Source organism: Natrix helvetica (genome assembly GCF_964273705.1).
Source record: "Natrix helvetica genome assembly, chromosome: 6".
Taxonomy (NCBI): domain Eukaryota; kingdom Metazoa; phylum Chordata; class Lepidosauria; order Squamata; family Natricidae; genus Natrix; species Natrix helvetica.
In genome coordinates this window covers 51308708-51335558 of record NC_138553.1, presented here as the reverse complement: position 1 = coordinate 51335558, position 26851 = coordinate 51308708, and the positions used below count along the sequence as shown (strand labels likewise).

The window sequence follows — 26851 nt, the reverse complement described above, 5'->3', positions numbered from 1 at the left end:
AATTTAACCAAGTTTGTCCTGACAAAGGGAATGTTCTGAAGCAGACATATTTTCAAGACTGATGAACATCAATGCTTTTTTACAGTGATTTCCAGAATGTTTTTATTATCAGTGTATATAATTTATTTCAAATCATTGCAGTAAGAACTTCACCATGATGAAGAAATTTAATATATGTGAGATTTCCATAGGATAGAATTGCTAATTTAATAAAATGTTCATACAATTGAATTGACTAAGCCAAAGAGATTATTATTTCACAATGGCATATCTCATATTGGATGATTCAGTTACGAAAGAAATGAAAAAGGCATTAAACAGTGAGTGATTTGTTGATAAATCTCTATATCTTTGTAGGACCAAATGAATTTAGCAGAAAAGATATGCAGACATCCAGAAAAGGTAAAAGATGAAAATTTGAAAAGTTTTCTTGCTCCAAATTATACAAACATAATATATCCGTTTGCACAGAAGGGTTCCATAAAGATTTCAATGATTTAGATTCCTAATTCCTGATTTATCAATTGATTTATTGTGTGCATGATAAACCAGTACAGAATTAATCCAAGTTGGTCAGCACAAAAAGATTACATTCAAAAACAACTATGGATAATAATATTTATGTACAAAATATATACTTACTGTATAATTGTATAAAAGATAATTCTGCACTCTTCATGCTAGTATTAAAAGGATCAATTGTTAAGCTAACTTGGGAAATGAAGTAGCATTATGTGCCAATAGTAACTTGCCATATGGGCCAAAGTGTACAATTTAAATTGACTCTTGAGGCACAGATGCCTTTCTGGCACAGAAAATTACAGAAAAACATATACATAAACTTACACTTTTTCACAACCAGAAATATAATTACTTCTTCCAGGAGTGTAACTATTTAACTAATGTTATTTGTCTTGCTTTTCTTGAAAGTTGAAGCATGGCAACTGGACCAAAATTTGTTAAACCGAGACATTTTGCTTCCCATCCAGGAAGCTTCATCAGTTAAAATAAAAACTTTACTTAGGCAGAGGATCAAGAGTCCTTGGAATGTGCCATCTCTTGCAACACCAACTTCAGTGGTTTCTCCCCAAAAGTTTAACCAATTTTGGTCCAGTTGCCCTGATTCAATCTTTTACATACCTTTGGCCTGGATGATTGAGTCTTCATTGACACATTGCAATAAATTTGGGGGGAGAAACCCCTGAAGTTGGTGTGGCAATAGTTGGTACAGTACATTCCAGCAATTTTCTGATACTCTGCCTAACAATTTTTTATTTTATTTTATTTTTACTTGACTGATGAAGCTTCCTGGATGGGAAGCAAAACATCTTAGTTTAACAAATTTTGGTCCAGTTGCCATGATTCAACCTTTTAGATATCTTTGACTTGGATGTGTCTTCATTAACATAGTTTTGCTTTTAATTTTGATTTAGAATATAAAACTTTTTTATGTACAAATCATTCGTTTAGCGACTGGTCAAAATTACAATGGCATTGAAAAAAGTGACTTATGACTGGTCCTCATACTTATGACCATTACAGCATACCCCACAGTCATGTGATAAAATTCAGCCTCTTAGCAACTAGCATGTATTTATGATGGTTGCAGTGATAGCCATTTGTGACCTTCCCAGCTGGCTTCTGACAAGCAAGGTCAATGGTAGAAGCCAGATTCTTTTAATGACCTCATAATTCACTAAGTTGCAATGAGTTGCTTAAAAACTATGTCAAAAAGGATGTAAAATTGGGTATGACTCACTGCCTTGCTTAGCAACTGAAATTCTGGTCCCAAATGAGGGTCATAAGGACCACCTGCATATGTTACATTTTGTTTTAATATCTTTAATAGCTTTAATGTTTATATAAATATAAAAATAGAGTATAAATAACTTCTAAATGCAATCATCATCTGTTATGTTTGGCTTTTTCAGACTGGATTCCTGAGACCCCTAAGGGCCCATGGGAACTATTTTTAGTTATTTTATATGTATCATGCCTTTATTATTTTTACAAAGAACTCAAGGAAGAAACATATCCAACATATCTTCTTTCTCCTATTTTCCTCACAACAAACAACCTGCAAGGTGGGTTGGGCTGAGAGAGAGTGACTAGCTTACGGTCACCAAGTTGGCTTTCATGGTCAAGGCAGAACTTGAACTCACAGTCTCCTGCTTTCTTAGCCTAGACCTTAGCCACTAGACTAAATTGGCTTGGGATAGGTTCACTGGGACTAATGGGGAAAGAAACCCTGTAATCAACTAAACTTTATTCTCTTATTACAGAAATGTTTTTCCCTTCTTTCAGACCTTGCAGAGATTAAGATCCCCCCCCCCCCATGGAGGATTTTTTTTTGCAAGGAATTAGGGCAGGGATGTGAAACTCGCATTGTCACATCATCACATGATGTATTGTGACTTTTTCCCCTTCGCTAAACCGGGGGTGGGCATGGCCAGTGTGTGACGCATCTGGCCAATGGGCCACAAGTTTGACACCCCTAAACTAGGAGGAAAAAGGAACCTTTGAATGCATTCAGTCATCCACTCCCATCTTGATGTTATTATTCAGGGACATCCATAGCAATTTTATTATACTTGAGTAGAAAGTCTGGAACTTGTCTATTGATATTCAGAAGCCCCATCTCTTAAGAGATTGAGATCCCACATGTTTGAGGACTAGCAAGAATAAAAATTTGCCAAGTCATTTGGCAGTGTTAAATCTTAATCTAAATAAAGACTTCAATTTAATGCTGCCAGTATAGCAATGGCTCTGAAAATCCCATATGACAAGTGTATTTCCAAAATAGGAATTAAAACAATACACAAAACCTATAGGATATAGAGTTTCTTTTATATCAGATGTAGCTAATAGTAAAACATGCCTGGAATAACCTTTACATACAGTTAGTGAGGTTAATCTATCTAAAATGTCTTGTAATATTTAGATCTCAATGCAAATAGAAGAAAATTTAAATCAATTGTTTTTAATGTGTGAGAATTCTAAACTGGATGGGGGAAAATAAATGTGATACAAAGTAAAGATAGGTAAAGAGGCAAACCCGTTTTTTTCCTGTGAGCAAATGTAACACATTAGGATTACTCCCACATCCATCCTTCAGCAGCTGAACCAATTTCTTTTTGGTTCAGCTGCTTTCTAAGTTTGGCAATAAGTCTGCCCTCTTGCTGCCTCTCAAGTGAAACCGGTACCCTCCGCACGCCGCGAAGAGCGGCTCGTGAATTTTACTTAGCTTTACAATCTAAGATGCAGTTGAACAAGTGAAAGCACTCCTATTTATCCTGACTCTGAGCAGGGAGATGCGGAGAACTGCTCTCCGGGGTCTCAGGGCCCATCCACACCATCGGAGGAAAAGGCGGATATGCGAGCAAAGTAGTATGTATTTGCTCCGAAGTAGACCGATCCAGCGCAAAAACGAGCGGAGGCGCTCGCTGTAACGACGGGACAGGTGACTCTTCTGCCTTTGCAGCAGCTTCACCCTCCTAATAAAGGAAAAGGTGGCAAAGCGGCACCTCGGACTGTATTAGCGCAATTGGGTTACAGTCCTTCGCCGCATCCGGCAAGACTCCGTCGACTCCTTCGGCCGCCCAACGAGAAGGGAGAGCTGCCGGCTTAGACTGGAGCTCAGTAGCAGGCGCCTCCGCCTCCCTCTGCAGGCAACCTCCGCCCTACTTCGCCTAGGCGGGGGATGCCACTCGGGTTCCTGACTGCCCTTGACACCAATCCTTCGCAGCGGGAGCAACAGCAGCCGCAACAACAAAAGCAGGCGAAGGAGGTCGGGTGACCGCGAGCTGCTTCCCGCTCCTCCTCCTCGATCTCCGGTTGAAGGCAGCCTCAGACCGGCTACACAAAAGGCCTCTCAGCCGCCTGCCGACGCCTCCACCCCTTCCCGCTGCGGATCACGTCACGGGAAATAAATAAATAATCCCATTCACCCAGTGACAGGGAGCAGGAACCGGCGCGCCAGCGGCAAGCTTAGAGCCAAACCAGCCCAAGCTAGAGACAGAGAGAGACGAAGCCAGGTAACGTAAAAGAGATCCATGCAGTGGGTTCTTTAAGGCAAACCCTGTTCCCCTTGGCACAGCTTGGGAAGGGCGGCTTGGGTGGAGGCAAAGGGCTGTAGCAGCAGCCTGGGATCTGTTTATTTCTAGCCAAGCGTGCCCGTTGCCTACCGCTTCGTGTTTCTGTCCCTGCTCCTAAAACGCTGCTGACCTCGGAGTGCGTGCCACTGTGTAGGAACGTTATGATCCGTCTGGCCACCGTTTCCCACCCCAAGCACGGAAGGCAGAGAAGAGTGTCCTTTTTGCCACCTCGCTGCGGTTGGAACGCGTTGCTTTGGATTGGTGGGCAAATCCCTCGTTCACCATGTGGATGCCTCCCTCACGGGCCGCTTTGCTAAGTGTACGTGTGGGCGAAAGCAGGAGATGCGTGGGAGAGGTTCTAGTGAACCGTTGGAGCCGAAGGGCTAAGGCTACCATAAAGTTGAATGAACAAACAAACCCTCAAATCTTGCCACCTTCTCCAGCACTTGCAGAACTGCTTGCCCTTGGACAGAGGAGGTAACCACACAAACCCCGCCTCCCCCTCTCATTTGATAGATGACCAGAGATGCCCCAGTGACTTGTGAAATTGCCAATCGCCCCTGTAGACAAAAAGATACACCTTAGGCCGCGTACACGAGGGTGTATGGGGACACTTACACTAGTTCACTTTTTTCCCCACCCCGCCCCAGACATCACGCTATGGGGCGATAAGGGAGCCTAGCTGAGGACCCTGATGATGTCAGATTAACATCATCCCTCTTCCGACGACGCAACGTTTTGAACCCGAATCCCCTATGCTAGGAAAGTAACAAAACCAGTTTTACCTCTATAAGAGGCCACAGCCTCTAGCATTGCAATTACATTTCCCTCCACCCGGACCTAAAAGCAGCCATCTTGAAAGCAGTTCTGAATGGGCTTCAATCTACTGGGATAAGCACCGCAGGTTGTTTGGGGGAGGGTGACAAGGCCGGCGCACGCCGTCGTGTATACCTCTGGGGCCAGTCCGTTAAGTGTGCGCTGCCGCAGGACCAGGACTATGGCGGCGATTAAGGCGGGGGACAGGAGCAGCCGCAGCATCACGCGTCCTTTCTCCGTATCCAGTTCGTTGGAAAATCCGGCCCCTTCCCCCTCCTCTTCAATTCCGGGAGAAACCGGTTGACCGAGATGGGCGGGGGTTGTATTTGTGCCCCGGGCGATGTGCATCGAACCCGTTTGGTTCTGCTTGACTTTAGTTCCTATCTCGTCCCAGGGTGGGTGGGTGGCAGAATCTCTGTGCCGGAAATCTTCGCAAATGTATGATTTGGGCCACGAACGGGCAGTTCTTGTTTTCAGGTCCCACTCGGACTTGGCCAATGGGAAACGCGTGGAAGCTGCCCAATGGAAAGGCACCGTCTCGATCCATCTGTGGAGGGCGGGATGCCATGAGACGGGGGGGGGGGGGCTTGACTGACTCGCTGTCACCGGTTGGTTCTTGCTGGTTTGGAAGCGATCTGAGGCAACGTGGAGTGCCGCAGCCGCTGAACAGCTGGGATCGCGATCAGCCAAAGGACGTCAAGGGCATGTGGTTACCCGCTCATAGAAGGCTTTTCAATGCTACCCTTCCATGGGGAAATTGTTTAAAGTACTACTTTCTAGGTAAAATGTTCTGGAGCTGTCAGAGAAAAGTGAATTGCCTTTTTTTAAAAAATTTCTGTGTATGTGTATGGGGAAGAAGGATGTCTGTTTGTTTCTGTGTGTGCTACTAACACAGTTAGTAACTAACGTATACCACACCCTGGTATATTTTTGTGACAATTAGAATGAGGTAAGCTTTCCTGCAGTCAGTCTACCTTACAACCACCAAACCTGTATTTAGAATAGCAGTGGAAGAAGAAATAGGCAACATTGGTATTTTACTTAAATTTTAAGCAAAGCCCCAGCCATATTGTACGATACAGACATTTTTAATAAAAACTCTCACTCCATGAGCACATCAAATAAGATGTCCATCATTAAACTATTTATTAATAATCAAATGGTTACAACTTGGTTCAATTTCAACTCTGCTTTCCATTTTTCTCTAAACATATCACATACTCTTGTCTGCAAGATTCCCAAACAAAACATTTAAGCACCTTAGCACCAGTTACATAATATACTTATTTAGCCACTTAAGATAAAGTCCTAGGAAGCATGTGTACATCAAATGCTAAGTTAGCACTACCCTTGGCTCTGCTTTCTGTGGCTTAGTTGCAGGAATTGGCTTGTTGTGTGAAGGCAATTTCTGAACTTCAGTTGCTACAGAACAATGACCGAGAAGGGCATCAATTTGTTATGTATAGGTGATAAAACCAACAAAAACCTTGGGAAATATTTGAGACTAACACATTTACTATGCTGTCCTGTTCTAGGATTGGGCAAATCCTTCAGAAGAGGTGCTTTGGAAAAGATGGGGAAATACTTGAAGCTCCTCTTTTTAGATAATTAAAATAGCTTTGTGTCATCATCCCCCCATTCATATGGCTGTCTCTTTGTGTATGCTTGGTTGCAATCATTCACTTCACCTGTTCACACACAGCAATTTCACTTTGTTTTTTATCCTCAGTGAAGCAATATGAAAATGTGTTGACATGCATGAGGTTATAAGAAAAATGACCAAACAGGTGGGGGTTTTTTTTGAATAATTTGAAAAGCCCTTTCTATTTATCTTGATGAATATGATTATCTTAATTTCAAAATAAGAATGCCACTAAATGGAGGAAGATAAGAACATAAGTGTAATATTGCTGGATCAGACCAAGGACTATTTTAGTCTAGCATATTATTTCTAAGAATTGTCAACACAACTTGTCATTAAAGAGTATGATTTGATTATTTGAATTATCAACCAGATAATGCAGGAAGCTTTCCAGGAGACATAGGCCTCTCCCTTTCAAGAAGTGTTTTCAGGCTTATATTGGTTGCAAAGGTGGTTGCCTGGCAGTTTCAGAGAGTCCTGGATGAAACAGATTATCTGAATGCTTTTCATTCAGGTCCATTTATGGGACAGAGACAGCATTGGTTGCACTTGTTGATGATCTCTGATAAGAGTGGGTAATGCAACGAACCTTTCTCTCCTTGACCTCTCATTGGCCTTTGATACTATCGACCATGATATCCTTTTGGGCTGGCTATCAGGGATGGGAGTGAGAGGTCCAGCCCATAGCTACTCTCTATTCCTGTTTAACATCTATGTGAAGTTACTGGGTGAGATCATCCATCCCCATTGGTTGAGGTATCATAAGTATGCTGACAATATCCAACTCTAAATCTACACCCCTAGTGACCCAAGTGATGCTGTTGTTGCTTTCTCACAGTGCCTGGAGGCGGTGAGGTCCAAATTGGGGACAACAGCCTTTGGCTGAACTTTGGCAAGGCCAAATGGCTTTGGGTGCATGGAGCTCCAAGATCCAGAACTTAACATCATTAGTTGTGGATAAGGTGGCATTACCCCAGGCAGATCTAGTGTTCTCCTGGATTCATGACTTCTGCTTGAAGAACAGGTGGCAGTTGCAACTAGGAGAGCCTTTGCGTAATTTCAGGTTGTATGTCAGTTGTGACCTTTTCTGGATCAGGAGTTCTTGCACTCAGTTATTGAACTTTAGTGATCCTGCAGTTGGACTATTGCAATATACTGAATGCTTGAGGAGCTGAATGCTTAATGAGCATTCAGAAACTATAGCTGGTGCAGAGTGTAGCAGCACAGCAGTGGTGGGTTTCAAATTTTTTTAGAACCTCTTCTGTAGGTGTGGCCTGCTTTGTGGGAGTGGCTTGCCAGCCATGTGACCGGGTGGGAGTGGCTTGCCAGCCGTGTGACGGGTGGGAGTGGCTTGCCAGCCATGTGACTGGGTGGGTGTGGCCAACTTGTAAAATGTGGTGAAACTCACTTAACAACGCTCTTGCTTAGCAACCAAAATGTTGGCACAGAAACTCTGGCTTTTGAAACACGCAAGTCTTAAAGTTGTCAAGTTACAAGACCCTTGCACCCATAACCCTTTAGGAAAAAAAAACCTCAGGGGTGTTCAAACCTGACAGCTTTAAGACTTGTGGACTTCAACTCCCAGAATTCCTCCTCTCGCTCTTCCTCTTGATGATGTGCGGACGGGCAGGGGGAGGGAGCTTGAACCGGTTCTAAATGGCACTGTAGATTTGTGGAACCTCTTCTATAGAAGAGGTTAGAACTGGCAAGAACCCACCCCTGCAGCACAGGCACCTTTTGATAATTTATATTGATATCCATTATTATTTCTATATAGTAAAATATTTAGCTTTAAAATATATGTGTTATAGAAGCATGTATTGAATGGTATCAGACAAGTTGTACAATAATAATCATGGAAATACAGGACACAGTAATGTCTTTGAAATAACTGATGTACTGTATCTAGATAATCAGCCCAGCTAGCTCAAGATTCTTTATAATTCATGAGGCAAATGAGGGTTATTTTAATAGACTAAAAAGGACATATATAGCCAAGGACATATATATGTGAGTAACAAGGCCTTGTCACTGTACTGAAACACCACATTTTATCACTTCGTAAACCTACAATTGAATTTCCTTTTTAAAATATAATTGCTTAAGATGCCCCCACTTTTTTCCTTCATCATCTCTGACTCTGAATGATAAGTTGTTGCTATTGTTGGCTAATCACACTTAAGACTAAACAAACCTCTAGATTATGTTGATAGCCATATGGTATCATCAACATTTTAAAAGGTTTGTTATATAGTTATGTCCTTAAATCCAGGATTAAAAGCTTTTTGGTTCAAAAGCCAGGATAGGAGGGGGGACAGTTTGAAATATTGGTTATTAAGTTTTTTTGTTAGGAATCAGTTAAAATAACCCTATTTTTTCATTTATATTATATTGAAAAAATGCCACCCATTTCCTCATATCTTCAAAACAGGATGCTGTTTTTATATGCCCTTGTGTATGCAAGAATTTCTTTTTACTATGTTTTAACCTTTTTATTGCAAGATAGCAAAGGCTGTTGATGGCTCTGCCCTTTGTAAACCCACTGTGATCAACATGTATACAGATATTGTGCATCTCTCAGCATAGCAAAATCTCATAGGATATAAAATGATACACCTCTGGGTTCTTAGTGGCTTCACCTCACCAGTGACAAGACCTCTAATGTATGAAGAAGCCCATAGTGTTATTACCATATCTATTTAATTCATCTGCCTACTTATACCATAGACTGCCTCCCGACCTCCATCTCTTTTACCGTCTTTCTACTGTCTTCTCATCGTCCCTTTATTCACCATCTGATGTGGAACCTGGCCTGCTGACTCATTTTAACATCCATGGCACCCTGGCCCTGGTTGCATCGCTTCCAGCATATATTCCCAGCATATATTTGAGATCGGATTTGCTCCAGCTGCGGGAGTCCCCCCTCTCGCAGATATGGCCCTTCGCCCTCTCTAGGGCCCACCTTAATGACGGGTTTGTTAACCCCGAGAGGTGGAGGAAGCGAAGACTCAGGGGTTTTTTAACTAAATGCTTTTTATCCTTTTTAAGGGGTTCCAGGGTGGGTGGGAGGGATCAGGTCAGGAGGAGGATTGTAGCCAGGCGAACAGGTGAGGTCAAGGAGGAAGTGAGCGGAGTGTGGAGGGGGAGGGAAAATGACATTCCTACAGAGGGCTGTTTTATTCCAATGGTCGTGGGGAGGGGTGGATGCGATGACTGAACAAAATCCCATAGTCGGTTGGGAGACCGTGGCTGTTGGACACGCCCGGTCGCTTGTACCAACCCTCGCAGCCTAGGTGGTCAGGACCTACAGAGCCAGGGCCTGAGGCTGATGCTTTGCAATGCAAGGTCCGTTGTTAACAAGGCCCCCCTCATTAATGAGTTGATCTCAGAGGGGGAGATGGACCTTGCAGGGATAACGGAGACCTGGCTGGGCCACAAGGGTGGTTTGCCCCTCGTGGAGATGTGCCCACCAGGTTACCGTGCATTTCATCAGCCACGGGCCCAGGGTAAGGGTGGTGGGGTGGCGGCAATTATACGGGAGAGTCTGGAACCGAGGGAGTTCACTGTGCCACAGATCTCCGGGTGTGAGTCCCTTGGTGTGAAATGGGGCCCAGGGAGGCAGTTGGGCTTGCTGATTGTATACTTGGCTCCTCGCTATGCATCAGCGGCCCTGCCAGAGCTCCTCGAGCTGATCACAGAGACGGCAGTTGATACCCCCAAACTTGTGGTTATGGGGGATTTCAATCTGCCGTCGATGGGTGAAGCATCTGAGGTGGCTCGGGAGTTCATGGCTTCCATGACAGCCATGGACCTGTCCCAATTAATTCAGGGCCCCACACACGAGGGTGGACACACACTGGACCTTGTTTTTGTATCTGGACAGTGGACGAGTGATCTGGGAATAGGGGATTTAGTTATCACACCCCTGTCATGGTCAGACCACTCTTCTCTCCGGCTCGACTTCCCTGGCGCTACCCCCCACCGCGGGGAGGCGGAACCTGATTGTCCCAGATGGTTCCGCCCCAAGCGACTGATGGAACCGGATAGGTTCCAGACGGAGCTTGGGCCACTTCCTGTAGCCTTGACCCGCTCCCGGACGGAGGACCTAGTGGCCGCTTGGAATCAGGCGGCTGCAGGGGCCTTGGACCGGGTAGCGCCTTTGCGGCCTCTCTTGCGGCAACGAACCACCCCGGCTCCTTGGTTTACCGAGGAGCTGAGGGTGATGAAATGCCACAAGAGATGCCTAGAAAGCAGGTGGAGGTCCTCACGCTCCGAATCTGACCGAACACAGGTAAGAGCCTATTTACGGACCTACCTTGTGGCTCTAAGAGCGGCCAAACACAGACACTGTGCCGCTCTTATTGCGTCCGCGGATAACCGCCCTGCCACCCTGTTTCGGGTGACCCGCTCTCTCTTATTTCAGAGGTCACGGGAAGCCCCTTTGCAGGGTAGAGCAGAGGAGTTTGGGGAATATCTGCAGGACAAAATCGATCAGATCCGGAGTGGATGGGTCCCCTTCAGTGGACCAGGGGAGACGTCGGAAGCAAGTCTTGAGACACCATGCTGGGAGGAGTTTGACTCTGTTGCCCCCGAGGACTTGGACAGGTTACGTGGATGACTGGCTTGTACTGGAATCCTGGGAGGTTACACGAGGCTGGCTCCTGGGTCTGGTGAACGCTTCACTGGAGGAGGGGTCCTTGCCGGCCGCCTTGAAAGAGGCGGTGGTGAGGCCCCTGCTCAAGAGGCCTTCCCTGGATCCGGAGGAACTAGCTAATTACCGTCCTGTCTCCAACCTTCCCTTTTTAGCGAAGGTTGTAGAGAGTGTGGTGGCGCAACAGTTCCCACGTCACCTGGAGGAAGCAGTCTATCTTGACCCGCGCCAGTCCGGCTTTCGACCCGGTCACAGCATGGAGACGGCCTTGGTCGCGTTGGTAGATGATCTATGGAGGGCCAGAGATAGGGGTTGTTCCTCTATCCTGGTCCTATTAGATCTATCAGCGGCTTTCGATTCCATCGACCATGGTATCTTATTGCGCCGGCTGGAAGAGATGGGCGTGGGGGGCACCGTTCTGCGGTGGTTCCGCTCCTATCTCTCCGACCGGACGCAGTGTGTGTTGGCAGGGGAGCAGAGGTCGACCCTGAGGCCACTCACTTGTGGGGTGCCTCAGGGTTAGGTCCTCTCGCCCCTCCTGTTCAACACATACATGAAGCCGCTGGGTGAGATCATCCGTGGTTTTGGGGTGAGATACCATCTGTATGCTGATGATACACAGCTGTACATTTCCACCCCAAACCACCCCAACGAGGCCGTCGAAATGTTGTCCCGGTGTTTGGAAGCCGTGTGGGTCTGGATGGGGGACAACAGACTTAAGCTCAACCCTTCCAAGACTGAGTGGCTGTGGCTACCGGCGCCCCGATTTAACCAGTTGACGCCATCACTGGCCATATGGGGCGAATTATTGCCCCCCGTGGAACGGGCGCGCAATCTGGGCGTCCTCCTTGATGCCAGGCTGTCAATGGATGACCATCTGACAGCCGTGGCGAGGGGGGCGTTCCACCAGGTTCGCCTGGTGCATCAATTGCGCCCCCTATTGGATCGGGATGCCCTACGCACAGTCACTCATGCGCTGGTGACGTCTCGCCTGGACTACTGTAATGCTCTCTACATGGGGCTCCCCTTGAGATGCACCCGAAGACTACAGCTAGTTCAGAATGTGGCCGCGCGGGTTATCATGGGAGGATCAAGATACTCTCATATAACACCATTCCTGCGCGAGCTGCACTGGCTGCCTGTGGTTTTTCGGATGCGTTTCAAGGTGTTGGTTGCTATCTTCAAAGCGCTCCATGGCATGGGACCTAGTTACCTGCGGGACCGCATCTCACCTCATACATCTCTACGACCTATCCGCTCTCACAGAGAGGGTCTCCTCCAGGTGCCATCTGCCAAGCAGTGCCAGCGGGTGGCGCCTAGGAGTAGAGCCTTCTCTGTGATGGGCCCAACCCTCTGGAATGACCTCCCTCCCGATATTAGAGCTACTAATGACCTCCGCTCCTTCCGACAGAAGCTCAAGACTCACCTGTTCCGACTAGCTGGCTTAGCCGATTGATAGTTCCATCTTCCACCTCCTGGCAAACATTTTAAACATTTTATTGGGGGATTTTTTAAGGGAATTTTAATTGTATTTGTATTTTAATTAAGAATTGTACAGTATATTTTTACCTCCTCCGTCTACGTCTATGTCTACATCTACGTTTCTGTCTATGTATTTGTATATGGTTTTAACATGACTGTACACCGCCCCGAGTCCTGCCAAGGAAAGGGTGCGGTCTAGAAATAAAATTTATTATTATTATTGTTGTTGTTGTTGTTGTTGTTGTTGTTGTTGTTGCTGTTGTTGTGCAGAGACTTCTTGGATCTCTCAGTAGCAACTTGCTTTTGTTTCTGTTAATGGTTCAAGAATCTATCCAAAACTCCAGCACACAGACTGAAAAAGATTCTGGAAACTCCTCTAGAAAAATGTTTGTCCTATCAAAAGCTATACTGTGATCTAAATTCTAGTTCTGTAACAACAATATCTAAACTCTATATATCTTGTTTTCTCCTTTACTGTATTCCATTCTTTTCCTATACTCTATTTTAGAAGAATTATGTGAAGTGATATCTGTTCTTTCAGTGATAAAAGGCTGTTAGCTAATTTCAGGATTTTGTTGCTTGAATTTAGGAATTGCTATTGTAGCTGAAGGAAGAAAAATGGTTCTGAATAAAAACTTAAGCAGGAGGTTGAAGACTTTGTTGCGTGCAGGTTGTGAATTGGTAGTAAAACCGGCAACATCAACCCTGATGCAAGCCACTGAGAACAAAAATGATGAAAGGAGCTTATAAATTAACCTGTTTTATTTATGTAACAATCCCTTGAAGAAACATCATCAATAGGAAATGTTTTGTCACTGGTGTGACAAAATGTGGTATACTTCAAGATACCAAATGTGGTATTAAAATACTTCAAGAAAGGTAAGGAAGACTTATATTAAAGAATTGGCCTAACCACCAAAATGAATTGTGCACATGCACACAAGCAGGTTAATGCTAGTATAAAATCTAAAAATGAGCCCACAAGCAAGTTGATCTTACTTTGCACCAGAGTTTAAAGACAAAAACATGTTGATACCTAATCAAAATTAATCTGGATATATTTAAATTCACAAGCAGTTACAGAACAAGAGACTCAGTGGCTATAAGGACTTAGATAAATTGAAACAAAGGGATAAATTGGTGAATTACTGGGAATGAAAGCCATTCTGGGAGAAATTCCAGATTACTTGGTTTTACTTACAGTAAGGCTGTTAACTTGAATGCTGTTAAGCCATGCTTTAGGAGAGTATTGCAATTATCCTGATGATTTTATAATCAGATTATTTGGGGATTGAGGATGTTTTAGTTGGGTCAGTACCAGAGGTGGGTTGCTCCTGGTTTGGCCCGGATCGGGTGAACAGGTAGTAGCAGTGGCGGGAGGCTCCACCCATCCACTTCTGTGCATTCACAAAAGCATCATGCGCATGTGTGAGCGCACCTGAACCGGTAGTAAAAATATTGGCAACCCACTACTGGTCAGTACTCAAAAAGAGTTTGAATTTGCTCATATAAGCATCCCCATGTTTTGATGGATTAACAAAAAACACTGGCAGTCAGGTAAGTATTTGTGTATATCTGCAGTTCCATGAAAGTAACTACTTTCATACAGAGGAAGTAAATCAACAATTAGATTCTGACCTTTTCAGGGCTCTCCTCTTGTGCCTGACAATCTTTATATTGGTTGCCTTTTCCAGACAAATAGATTATTTAGCTAAACTGTCAGGAAATGTCAGTGAACTTCTGAAGTGCCAACGAACTGCATGAGAACAGACATTATATCTGAAGTCTATTATAACCTTTTATTAGAATTCAGTCAGAACCGAATAGAAAATTATATTCAGTTGGCTTTTCCATAGGCAACTGTTGCTGCTCAAAGCAAACAATGCAAGTTATAAAGGTTGAACATGATTTGGTGATGATCTTTGAGAATATGCTGTTCACATAGCACTTTACTATAGTAGGTTTTTTCACGCTATTTCAAAGTTTATTGGAGTAATTTATACTTTAATTATATGCTTCTACATTATATTCAGTATTAAATTATACATTATACTAGGAAGTAGAAGAAATGAGAAACTTCTTTCATATTTCCCAACTGTTAAATGCAGAAGCTCTTCTGAATCTCTAATTTTGCTATGCTTAATAAGATGTGTGTAAATAAGCTGTTTTGCATGTATGGAAAAACCTTTGATTCTGTGTAATAACTCCACATTCCTATGAGCAAAAAGCTACTGACATAATTTCGAGGAAGGGGTAGTTTTAAATACCACTTGAACAAATTATGTCTTCTCTTTAAATTATGCAGGTATTTATTTCATGTGCATCCTGAGTTCTAGGTTAATTGAAAGGAAGTGTATAGTCTTGGGAGAAAAAAAATCAAAAGACTATTGCATATATCAGAAATGATAATATTTCTGTATATTAGAACCTGAGTACTTTCTGTATAAAGCACTCAGGTTCTAGAAGAAGCACCAAGTTCTTGTATTTGCTTGTGAAAATTGAACTACTAAAAATATTATGGAAAATAGAGGTATTCAGAAAGGAGATCAAGAGAGTAAATATTTTATCAGTCTGTGAATTTATTTTATAGCTGCAAATAAAAAAACAAATTAAGACTCTGTGATTGCTTACAAGTACCTATAATGTTAACCCATTAGTCAACAATATGAATTGTAAATGTTTCACATTAACCTCAGTATTTTGCCACATCACAGTCCAGTTTCTCTTCAGTAGTGAAAAAAATAAATGATTTAGTTGGAATCGGTATGTCTAGTCTAGTGAAAAGAAAGAGTAGGGGTGACATAACAGTATTCCAATATTTAAAGGGCTGCCAGAAAGAAGAGTGGGTCAACATCAATCTATTTTCCAAAGCACCAGAAGGCAAGACAAAAAACAATGGATGGAAATTAATCAAGGAGAGAATCAACCTAGAACAAAGGAGAAATTTCCTAACGGAGAACAATAAACCAGTGGTGGGATTCAATTTTTTTACTACCAGTTCTATGCGTGTGGCTTGTGAGTGTGGCATGGCTTGGTGGGTGTGGCAGGGGAAGGATACTGTAAAATCTCCATTGCCTCCCCACTGCAGGGGAAGGTTACTGCAAAATCTCTATTTCCTCCCGATCAGCTGGGACTCGGGAGGCAGATCATAAATGGGGGTAGGGCCAGTCAGAGGTTGTATTTACTGGTTCTCTGAATTACTCAAAATTTCCACTACTGGTTCTCCAGAACTGGTCAGAACCTGCGAAATACCACCTCTACAATTAACAAGAGGAACAAGCAGCTTGCCTTCAAAAGTTGTGAATGTTGCAGCGCTGGAGGATTTTAAGAAGAGACTAGACAGCCACTTGTCTGGAGTAGAAGACCTCCAAGGTCCCTTCCAACTCTGCTATTCTGTTATAAAAAGGCATATCTGAATTCAATGTTATTGTTCAGCTTGCCTCTAATACTTGGTTCTGATTCTACTCACAATCAGATATTTCCTCCTCTTTAAAGAAGCTGATGTTTGCAAAAGAAATAGTGGAAGGAGCATTCTTCCTACTGACTAAATTTAATGCTTTGCATTGCAGTTGGTGAATTGTCTATTTGTTTTTCAAGTCACTATTTCCAGCCAATTGTTTTAGAGAAAAAAAATGGTTTATAGGGACTTTGATTTGGTACAAAATCTTTCTTATTTATCAGGTGAAAATCTGCTTTAGGTAATCATTCAAATGCATGTTTCTAATCTATTCTTATATACCACTCAAGAAAGTTCATTATATTAGGAACTATGTTTTAGGAGTTACAAGGTTTGAAGGCATTTGTAACTTCTTTGGATATTTCGCATATTGGGATATCTAAGAAATTTGTCCTTGACACTCAGCCTCTAATGTGTAAAATGTAGATAGCGAAAAGGACAAAGTATAATGAAATCAAAGTCCTTATATTTCACATTGGCACCATTCATTATCTTTTTCAATATTGTTTTTACATTTTTAGCCACATCATTTGTCCTCTCTCAAGCACCTAAATAACAAGTCATTCCACCTGGTGATGTAGGCTGAAATACACTTCTCTTGTTTCATGAACAGGCTTATCAGCATATCAGGTTATGTGGAAATGGTTCAGATATGCAGCCTGACACAGTAATGCTCAGTGTCATCTAGTGCCTGCCAGTATATATTTCTACATATTCTTAATTCTACATATTAAGGTAAACAATCAACAAATTTCCTTTTTGCTCAATTAGTAATCTAATTGCATCATGATGTTTGCCTTTCTATTTCTTGGCATGTAACTTCAAATTAATTTAATTTCACATTTATTGTCTATAATAGAAATACAGCAACATATCAGATTAATAGTGTCAGTAACATAAACTTAAACAAAAATTAATTCACTAAAATAGACTAATGAAGTATTTATTTTACATGAAAACACTCAGTAACTATAAAGTGACACTTAAATGACCTCTGTAAATTATTACTTTTATTCTGGTAATAGTGAGTTAAACATGAAAGAAGAAATATATACTCATCTATGTATAGTTTATTATAATACATTTATCAATCTAAAAGGCTATATAAACCATTCAAATGAGTGGGTGTATAAATAAATGAGTTGAGAGTGGTGCCATAGAATATGCACAGCATCTTTTAAAAATAGCTAAGTAAGACACAGATGCTTCAATAAGTTGATTTCAAAGTTAAATTTTAAGTCTTAAATGACTGTACCAGAGGTGGGTTCCTACCGGTTCAGACCGGTTCAGCCGAGTAGCTAGTAACTCGGCTGGTCATGCCCCTGAACCAGTTCTATTGGTGCCATCATGTTTTTTTGCTTCTGTGTGTGCGCAGAAGCAATTTTTTACTACTGTGCATGAATGCATAGCGCGCATCAAGCACGTGCACTCGAAGCGCGTCCCTGAGCAAACCGGCATTAACAGAAGCCGGAACCCACCCCTGGACTGTACCACTTATAAATACTATCTGTATCTAATGCATATCTATATTGAGTCATTCCATAATACTGTCTGAATAAAATACAATTCAATGTATGGAACTGATATCTGATTCTTCATTTATTTGGAATTGCAATGAAAAAATATAGATAACATAGAATGAGATCAGAAAACATATTCATCTGTCTCTCCATATTTTTAATTGTCATTATATTCAATGTTGTCTCATTTCTTTTAAAAAAATTATGAGTGTCTTTTCATATGCTTTTCTGAACGCTATAAGAAAGTTTGAGTAGGAAGTATATATTGTTCTGATCACAGTTACCAATCAGTTTGGATGTTATTTTGCTTCGTGTGAGTGAAGGTACTGTGAAGTCTATACCCTAGTTGTTTTCCTGTACTCATTTCCTTTCCAGTGCCAGCCTCTTAGGAGCTTATCTAAAAGTTGACATTTGACACTTTTGAAACGGTGGTACAGTATTGGGCTTTTTCATTGACAGTTAGATAGGATGAATTAAAGAGCAAATAGTAAATAGTGTAAAAAGAAACCAGAAGAAAAAAGAAAGTTTGTTTCTTAATGAAGAAAACAGAATAAACTATAATAGATACAATAAAAGTGAATACCACTTAGAACAAAATGAAAGGAAACACAATATAGTTGTTTATATAGACTCTTATATGCCACCCTAGTTCATACAAAGTATATTGTGGATTACTGTATAAGAAGAGAGATTCTGCTACAACATTTCATGGAAAGTAGACTAGATTCATGTTCTTTTAGTCATTTACTTCTTCTGCTTAAGATGAATTTTAGGCACTCACTTCTAAAGCATAAAAGTCTAGATCAGCGATGGCGAACTTTTTTTGCTCGCGTGCCATAAGTGGGGGGAGCGCAGGGGGGTCGTGTGCAGGCGTGCCGCACACATAAGGCAATGTGCGCGCCCCAGTGCGCATGCATGCACTACAGGCGCGACCCCCCATTTTTGCATGCCTTTTTTGCCCTCCCCAGGCTCCAGAGGCTTTATAGGAGCATGGGGAGGGCGAAAACAGCCTCCTCCCTGGAAGCCCTCCGGAGGCTTCAGGGACCTTCAGGAGGCTTCCCTGAAGCCGCCGAAGCAGTCAAGAAGGCTTCAGGGACTGTCAAGAAGCTTCCCTGAAGCCTTCGGAGCACTCAAAACAACCCTTTGAGCAAACCGGAAGTCATTTCCGGTTTGCTCGGAGGGTCGTTTTAAGCGCTCCAAAGGCTTCAGGGACGTTCAAGAGGCTTGCCTGAAGCATCTGGGGCAGTCAAAATGACCCTCCGAGCAAACAGGAAGTCCGTTCCTGAACTTCCGGTTTGCCCGTAGGGCGGTTTTTTTCACTCCAGATGCTTCAGGGAAGCTCATGAAGCCTCCAGAGGGCCTCCGGGGGGGGGGCGGTGAGGCTCTTTTCGCCCTCCCCAGGCTCCTATAAAGCCTCTGGAGCCTGGGGAGGGCGAAAAATGGCTTTAAAACAGGGTGAACTCAGCTGGCCAGCTGACAGGGCAGCGCCTCGCGTGCCCTGACAAATGGCTCCATGTGCCACCTGTGGCACATGTGCCATAGGTTCGCCATCATTGGTCTAGATTTAAGGATTTGAATTCAAAAGGAATTTTCCATAAAATTTTCCATATTTGTGTGATTTTGAGCCATATTTTCATTCTTGCAGAATGAAAGGATTGGTTTGTATTTTTCCCAAATTCTGTGTTTTGTCTGAACACACAGCATTTTTAAAAGTAGTGGACTAGAAACACTTCCAAAATTTGGTGGTTTTTAAAAAAATTCTTGGCTGTTTTTCTGGAATTTACATCTAGGCAACATATAGAATTTAGAAAATAAAAAATAATAATATTACAATTAATTAAAAGAATATCATCCATAATCTAATCTCTTAAACTAGGTTCTAAAACTAGTTATTGTTTTAAGATGGTTCTTATTAAGATTCAAAGACTTTTGAATAGTTACATTTTCACATTTCTAGAAAGTCACAAGGTGACAACCATTCTTGGTTCAAGGACAAATTACAAGGGAGAGGAGCTTTAGAGACAATGCCACAGTTGGGTCTCTACCCACCAAACACTAGGTATAAAAAACTCTACACACGCCTGTTAAAATACCAAGATTTTGAGATGTAAGAAATTAGACCAAGATAATGTTAGGGTTCTAAATACCATGCAGAATTAAATCATTGTCCAAGGCAAAAACATCCTTAAAGGTCCAATTTATTCTACAGGCAAGTTAGCACCTCTATGGAATTCCAACTCTGATTTGCATCCTGGAATTCCACCCAGTTGAAAGTTCATGATCTATCCCCACACCCACAAATCCATCACATGTTCCAATCATCATCTTCCACGCTGGCATCTACACCCCTCTGCTTCCGGTCAGGTGTCGAGGTGCGGAGACAAAAGATGACCTTGAGCTTCTATAAAAGAATGACAACATACATTCCACAATCCTACTCCTTTCTATTCCCCCCTCCCAACTACTACACTAATGAAACAGCATAGAAAATTATAAGAAAGTGTGGCAGGCCAAAGATCCTAAAAAGAACATAACTACAGGCCTGACAGATGAAACATTTCAGAATTTTCTCCACCTTTATTTTCAATTGCTTTTTTCAATGTTTATTTTTTTCATTTTTTTCAATTTTTCAATTTCTTTTTAATTTTAAATTCCATTTTCAATTTTTAAATCTTCAATTTTAAAATTATTTTTTTCATTTTTTTTTCAAATTATTGTTTTCAATTTTTCTATTTTTTTAACTAAACGTTTGAAAAAACAGTTTGCTTATTTTAATTCTTAATTTTTTAAAAAATTCTTAATGATTTAAGAGGGAAAAACACAGAAAAGAGACTAAAACTTAAATCAGAAATAATGATGAATTTTTCAAGACAGAAAAAAGGGTCAAGAACTTTTGTAAGCTATTACAAACTTTGCAACATAGGTTTTTAGAAATTTTCAATTTTTAATAAACAAAAACAATGGACATAGAGACTGACATTATAGTGAGTTTCAAAATATGTCATATGTTTGAGCTTATGCCCACAGAAGACCCAAACTACATACATATCAACTGTAAATCATATGAATTACTAGAAGAAAAAGTAAAGAGTCTTGAAGCAACTCTAGCCACATTTAAACTCAATGAACAAAGTGAGAATCATCAATCTAAACAAACATTCCTGTGACAGGAAGGATAGTATCCCAGACCTCCCTAGGGAAAAAAGGTGAATATTGATAGGAGATTCAGTTCTTTGGGGAACAGAAACTATAGCCTGAAGACCAAACAATCAATCCAGTGAAGTATGTTGTCACCCTGGAGGAAAAAATCAAAGATGTAAATGGAGGTGCCACCCCCCCCAAGCTGAGAATGAACACTTACCTGAAACTGCGGCCCCCTAACCACCCCTTGCATGAGCCTACGCTTGTAGAGCTTCTGGCTCAGCAATGTTTTCTGGTTGCAGAAACTACAGCGAGCATTCAGCTCCAGCTTGATAGAATAGTAAGTACTTTAAACTACTTAGTCTCCTGGATTACCAGTGGGTGTTCTGGGAAGATCGCTCGGCAGTCGGTGGTGGCGACAAGGTGTTCCCTACCAAATCCCAGGGAAAGCTTCAAGAAAAGCACTGGCCAACAAAATCTTGGTCAACAAAATTCTATTAACAGTCTGAATTCCGCATCCTATGACGCGAATAGCCGCCTGGTCTTACAGCCAAAACAGGTGGCCCTCATCATTAGCCCCATTAATGGCAAATTACCTTACTGGAGTTCAACACAGCTGGCAAGGGGTCACCTTTTTAAGTTACTGGGGCTCAAAGCTGATGATCTGAAGAAGGTCGAACCCTTACCCTCCCCTCAATACTGCTCCAGAGTGCTACTTAGTTTCGACAATCCCAACATTCCAAAACTACTGTTCAGAAGAGGATCCTGGTTAAGATCCTTTGGCATCCTGCCAAGAAGAGTCTTCAAAGACATATCGACTAAGCCACTTTTGAGCAACCGACAACTTGTGAGTGGCAGGAGACTTATTGCCCCCAAAAGATCCTCAGTGGCATATATTAATGAGCCAACTTCGAATGCTATCCCAGATAATGCACCATATATTAGCTATATACCTACTTCTGCACAACCCTCAGCTGGCGTTCTCTCAGACGGTAGGCTAACTGCTCCTCCTACAACTGGCCAGATCAGCCCCCCGCAGCATGAAACATCTTACCAGGAAGCTTCCCTCAACTTGATCAGCTGGGAAGAGGTGGCCCCAAAAGAAGGGACATCAGCTCAGGGCACCCAAGGTCTCTTGGCTGATGGGTCCCAGGTCAATGTCTCTGGGATTCCACCTATCTATGGGACTGATCTCTGTCAAGACGGCTTTTGGAACCAGGAGGAGACGCAGCTCTTTGGCTCCTTTAGAGCGCTCCCTCAATCGGAAAGAGCCCAAATTATAAAGCGTTTGGATGCAGTTAAGTCCAAGCTTCGGAGTCTATCAATCTCTGACAAGGATTCCTTTGGACCTCAGGGGTTTTATACTGATTTACCAGCAGACACTCCATTGGCATTTCCTCCAAAAAGTTTAATTCATAAACCTGGAGACGCAGGGCTAACTCAAACCCTGCTTGATGACACTGCCGAATACCTTCCAACTAAGCAACCAGTCAATGCCACAAGTACGAACTGGAGTGCGCTTAGAGTCTTACAGCCCCATGAGCAAGGCTCACCTCCCCTCTCTTTTTTTTTTATTGAAAAAGTTTTATTCAAACATATTTTCCCCCTTTAAGCCCCCCACCATACAGTATAAATCCCATACAGATACTATACCCCTCCCCTCCCCCCAGCCCCCCCTAAAGAAAGGAAATTCAAATATTATACCAATTATTTTACCCCTCCCCTCCCCCTGTCTAAAAGTAGATTACTCATACACATATTGTACCCCCTCTCTTCCCAACAATCACAATATAAATTTCTCTTGGAATAATAATAACCCATCAATCCCTTCTTCTAAACTAATTTAACATATATAAATCATAATATAAATTTCTCTTAAAATAATATTTCATTAATCCCATCTTCTAGTATATTTATACATATATATTACCCCACCCTCCACCCTAACCCACCCCCACCTCCCACTCAACCCCCCCCCGACTTCCACTATACACCACTCTAATGATTCCAAGCATCCCATGTATTATTTACTCTAATCAACTATCAGTCTAAACAATCTTAGCTAAAGGCTACATAATACCTCCTAGTCTGATACTTATTCTGTATATAATCAATCCATTTTGCCCATTCTTGTGTATAATTCTCCTGCTTCTGATCTTTTAAAAAAGCTGAAATTTTTGCCATTTCGGCGAACCCCGCCACTTTCTGAGTCCATTGACCAATTGTTGGTAAAAAATCTTTCTTCCAATGTTGCGCAATCAGCAGCCTAGCTGCTGTGACCATATACAGAACCAATTTTGTTTCCCCTTTAGTAAGATCCTTAGCTATGCCCAGTAGAAACATTTGCGGAGTAAATTGTATTCTTTTTTTCAGTACATTTTGCATGACCCACCATATTTTTATCCAAAAAGCCTTAACCGTATTGCAGGTCCACCATACATGAAAAAAGGTAGCATCTAGGCACCCGCATCTCCAACATTTTGGTTGAATATTTGGGTACATGCATGATAATTTTTTAGGATCTAAATACCACCTGTAAAACATTTTATAAAAATTCTCCCTTAAATTCTGTGACTGTGTAAATTTAACATTCTGAACCCATATTCTTTCCCATGTTTCCAACATAACAACTTCACCAAAATTCTGAGCCCATTTAATCATACAATCCTTAATCAATTCACTTTCTGAGTCTCTTTCTAACAGTACATTATATATTCTTTTAACCTGTTTTGGGCCAGTCTCTTTTATCTGCTTAATCAGATCCACTTCTTTGTCCATAAAACCGACCCTTCGATCTTCTTCCCATCTCTTCTGTAGCTGTATATAATGTAACCAATTTAAAACAATTCCTTCTTCCAACAGTTGTTCCAAAGTTTTTAACTTCCATTCATCCCCATCAGCGATAAGCACATCTTTGTATAAACAACCCCCGAGTGACTTAATCATAATCCCCATGGTGCCTGCAAGATCCAACCAAAGCGGTATTTTATAATCCCAATTGGGCCGGTGCTTCTTCCATACTCTCATCAAGGCACTTCGGAGAACGTGATTGTTGAACACTTTGTCCACCCTATCTTCATAAAAAAGATATGCATGCCATCCCAGAACAAGATCATGGCCTTCTATATTCAGCAATTCCATTTTTGTTTTCCCAAACCAATCTGCTACATGCGTTAGTACCGCAGCTTCATAGTACAATCGAAGGTTTGGGAGTCTGAGGCCGCCTCTTTCACGAGTATCTTGCATAATCTTCATCTTTACTCTCGGTTTTTTCTCCTTCCAAACAAATTTATTTAATGTTGCTTGCCAATTTAACAAAGTTTTATCTGTTTTAAGCACCGGTATCATCTGGAATAAAAAGATAAATCTAGGTAGAATGTTCATTTTAATTGCTGAGATCCTTCCAAGCAAAGACAATTGTAGCTTTTTCCATACTTCAAGGTCTTTCTGGATCTTTTGCCACAACACTTCATAATTATTTGAGAAAAGTTTTGTGTTCGATTCTGCAACTTGTATTCCTAAATACTTGACCTTGGAGACTATTTCAAAGCCTGCTAAACTTTCAAATCTCTTTCTTTGAGACTCTGTCATGTTTTTAACCATCATTTTTGTTTTGTTTTGATTTAGTCTAAACCCAGACACCATGCCAAATTCTACTATAATATTTTTCATCTGGATTATTGATTTCAAAGGGTGTGAAAGGGTAACAACCAGATCGTCGGCAAATGCTCTAGTTCTATATTCCTTTTGCCTAATAGTTATGCCATCTAAAGATTCTGAGTCCCGAATTGCGTTCAACAAGACTTCCAAAGTTAAGATAAATAACAATGGAGATAATGGGCAACCTTGTCTTGTACCTTTTTGTATCTCGAAAGTTGTTGACAAATTTCCATTAATAATAAGTTGTGCATTTTGTTGCTGATAAATTGCTCCAATCGCCTGCCGAAATCGTGGTCCCATATCCATCTTTTCCAAAGTCTTGGTTAGAAAATTCCAGTTCACTCGATCAAAGTCCTTCTCTGCATCCAAGAAGACCAGCGCTGCCGAGATCTGCTTATTCTTATCAAGATAGTCAATTAAATCTATGAGTTGCCTTACATTCTCCTTCATATGTCTGCCTTCAATAAATCCTGCTTGATCATGATGAATAATCTCTTGAATAACCGGCATCAATCTGTTGGCTAGTACCTTAGCAAATATTTTATAATCTGTATTCAGAAGAGATATCGGCCTGTAATCTTCTGGTTTCTTAGGGCCCTCTTTATCTTTGGGTATTAATGAGATAAAAGCCGCTTTCCATGAGGAAGGTATTTTACCGCCTTGCTGTATGTTACAAAAAAGTTGTGTAAGATATTCAATCATTTCCACTTGTAAAGTTTTATAGTGCATTGCAGTCAAACCATCAGTCCCTGGAGCCTTTGCTAGTTTAAGTTGGTTTATAGCTAAAGTGATCTCATCAGCAGTTATCAGACGTTCCAAATTTGCCTTTTGAAGCACAGATATTTTAGTAACCCTTTTTTCTTCCAAGAAATCATCTACTGACTTGTTCTGTATATTATCGCGTACATATAACTTAGCATAATAGTCCACAAATGATTTTTTAATCAAATCTTGTTGATATACCGTCTTCCCTCCATACTCAATTCTATCAATAATTCTATCATTCGTGTTCCTTCTCAAAGTATAAGCCAACCACCTACCAGGTTTATTAGCGTTAGCAAAGGTGTTATGTTTAGCAAATTGCAAGTTAGATGCCGTTTGTTCGGCTATAAGCATTTGAAATTGGTCTTTCAACAATTTTAGCGCCATCTGGAGCGTCTTGTCTTTCGGGCTTATTATAAGCAGCTGTTCCTTGCTTTTTATTTCATCTTCCAGTTCCATTCTCCTTTTCTGTCTAGTTTGTTTATGTTTGAAATTCATATGTATCAGGACCCCACGCATGTAAGCTTTACTTGCATCCCAAACTGTTTCAATGGGAGTACCCTTATTCATATTAAAACTGAAAAATTCCTTCATGTGTTTTTTAAGTTCATCAACATTTTTTTCGTATCTAAATAAATTTTCATTTACTCTCCAAGACCTTCTTGGCCTCTTCCCTAGTTCAATATTCTCCAACCCTGGAGAATATCTTGGTTTTCTTAGCTTTAGGGAGTAGATCCGGTGTTAACAAAAAGAAATCAATTCTTGAAAAGGATTTATGTCTATCTGAGTAAAAAGAAAAGTCCATCTCATTTAGATGTTGTATCCTCCAAACATCTTTTAATTTCAAGTCATCTTGTAGGTCAAAAAGGCCTTTGGCAGTTTGGTAATGAATTTGGTCGTTGTTCTCTTATCTATTCTTGGCGAAATCACTCCATTCCAGTCTCCCATAATTAAAATACTCTTAAAATTCCAATCTAAAATTTTTAAAATGAAGCATCTTGTAAAAACTTTCTTGTAATTGATTAGGTGCATAAATTCCTAAAACCAAAATAGCACCAAAGTCTGTATCAAGTTCAATTGCTATATATCTACCACTGTCGTCTGCCTCTATAACCTTGGTTGGGAATCTTTTATTTATATATATCACCACTCCATTTTTCTTTACCAAGTTAGAGGCAGCATACAATGTTCCCAGTTTTGAGTTCACTAAATACTTCTGGTCTTGTAGCCTAATATGGGTCTCTTGAAGACAAACAACATCATTATTAAATTGCTTCAAATAATAAAATATTTTTTTCCTTTTTTGTGGAGAGTTCAATCCATTCACGTTCCAAGATAATAGCTTAAGCATCTTTGGGTCTAAATCTGGAGCGTTGAGAACATTTGCTGAAGATCTTTCTCCACAAGACTAATCTTCGGCCCGGCTTTTCCCATGGCTCCAGTTTGCTTCTTAACTTCTTTCTTAGCACGTTGTATTTGGGGGTCCACCTGCTTTCTAGCATTTGTCTAGTCGTGGATCTGGTAACGCGTTGTTCCACAGGTTTAAGGTTTAAGTATCGGCATTTCAATGAGGGTCTTAGACGGTCCTTCTTCCAAAAAAGAGCTCAACAGAGATCCGGAGGGGTC

General features: G+C 41.5%; 1 protein-coding gene across 3 annotated transcripts in view; it reads left to right on the top strand.

Moving 5' to 3' along the window:
• Window positions 1-3591: 3591 nt before the first annotated feature.
• The window catches only part of SLC16A7 (solute carrier family 16 member 7), a 187689-nt gene continuing 164429 nt past the window's right edge, over window positions 3592-26851 (top strand). Inside the window, exon 1 of one of the 3 annotated variants that reach the window (XM_081958165.1) lies at window positions 3592-4034. The gene's annotated coding sequence lies outside the window, so the exon portion shown is untranslated. Of the gene's footprint in view, window positions 4035-4094; window positions 4307-13556; window positions 13565-26851 lie in introns of those variants that run through there. The other 2 variants (XM_081958166.1, XM_081958168.1) reach the window with 2 other exon arrangements.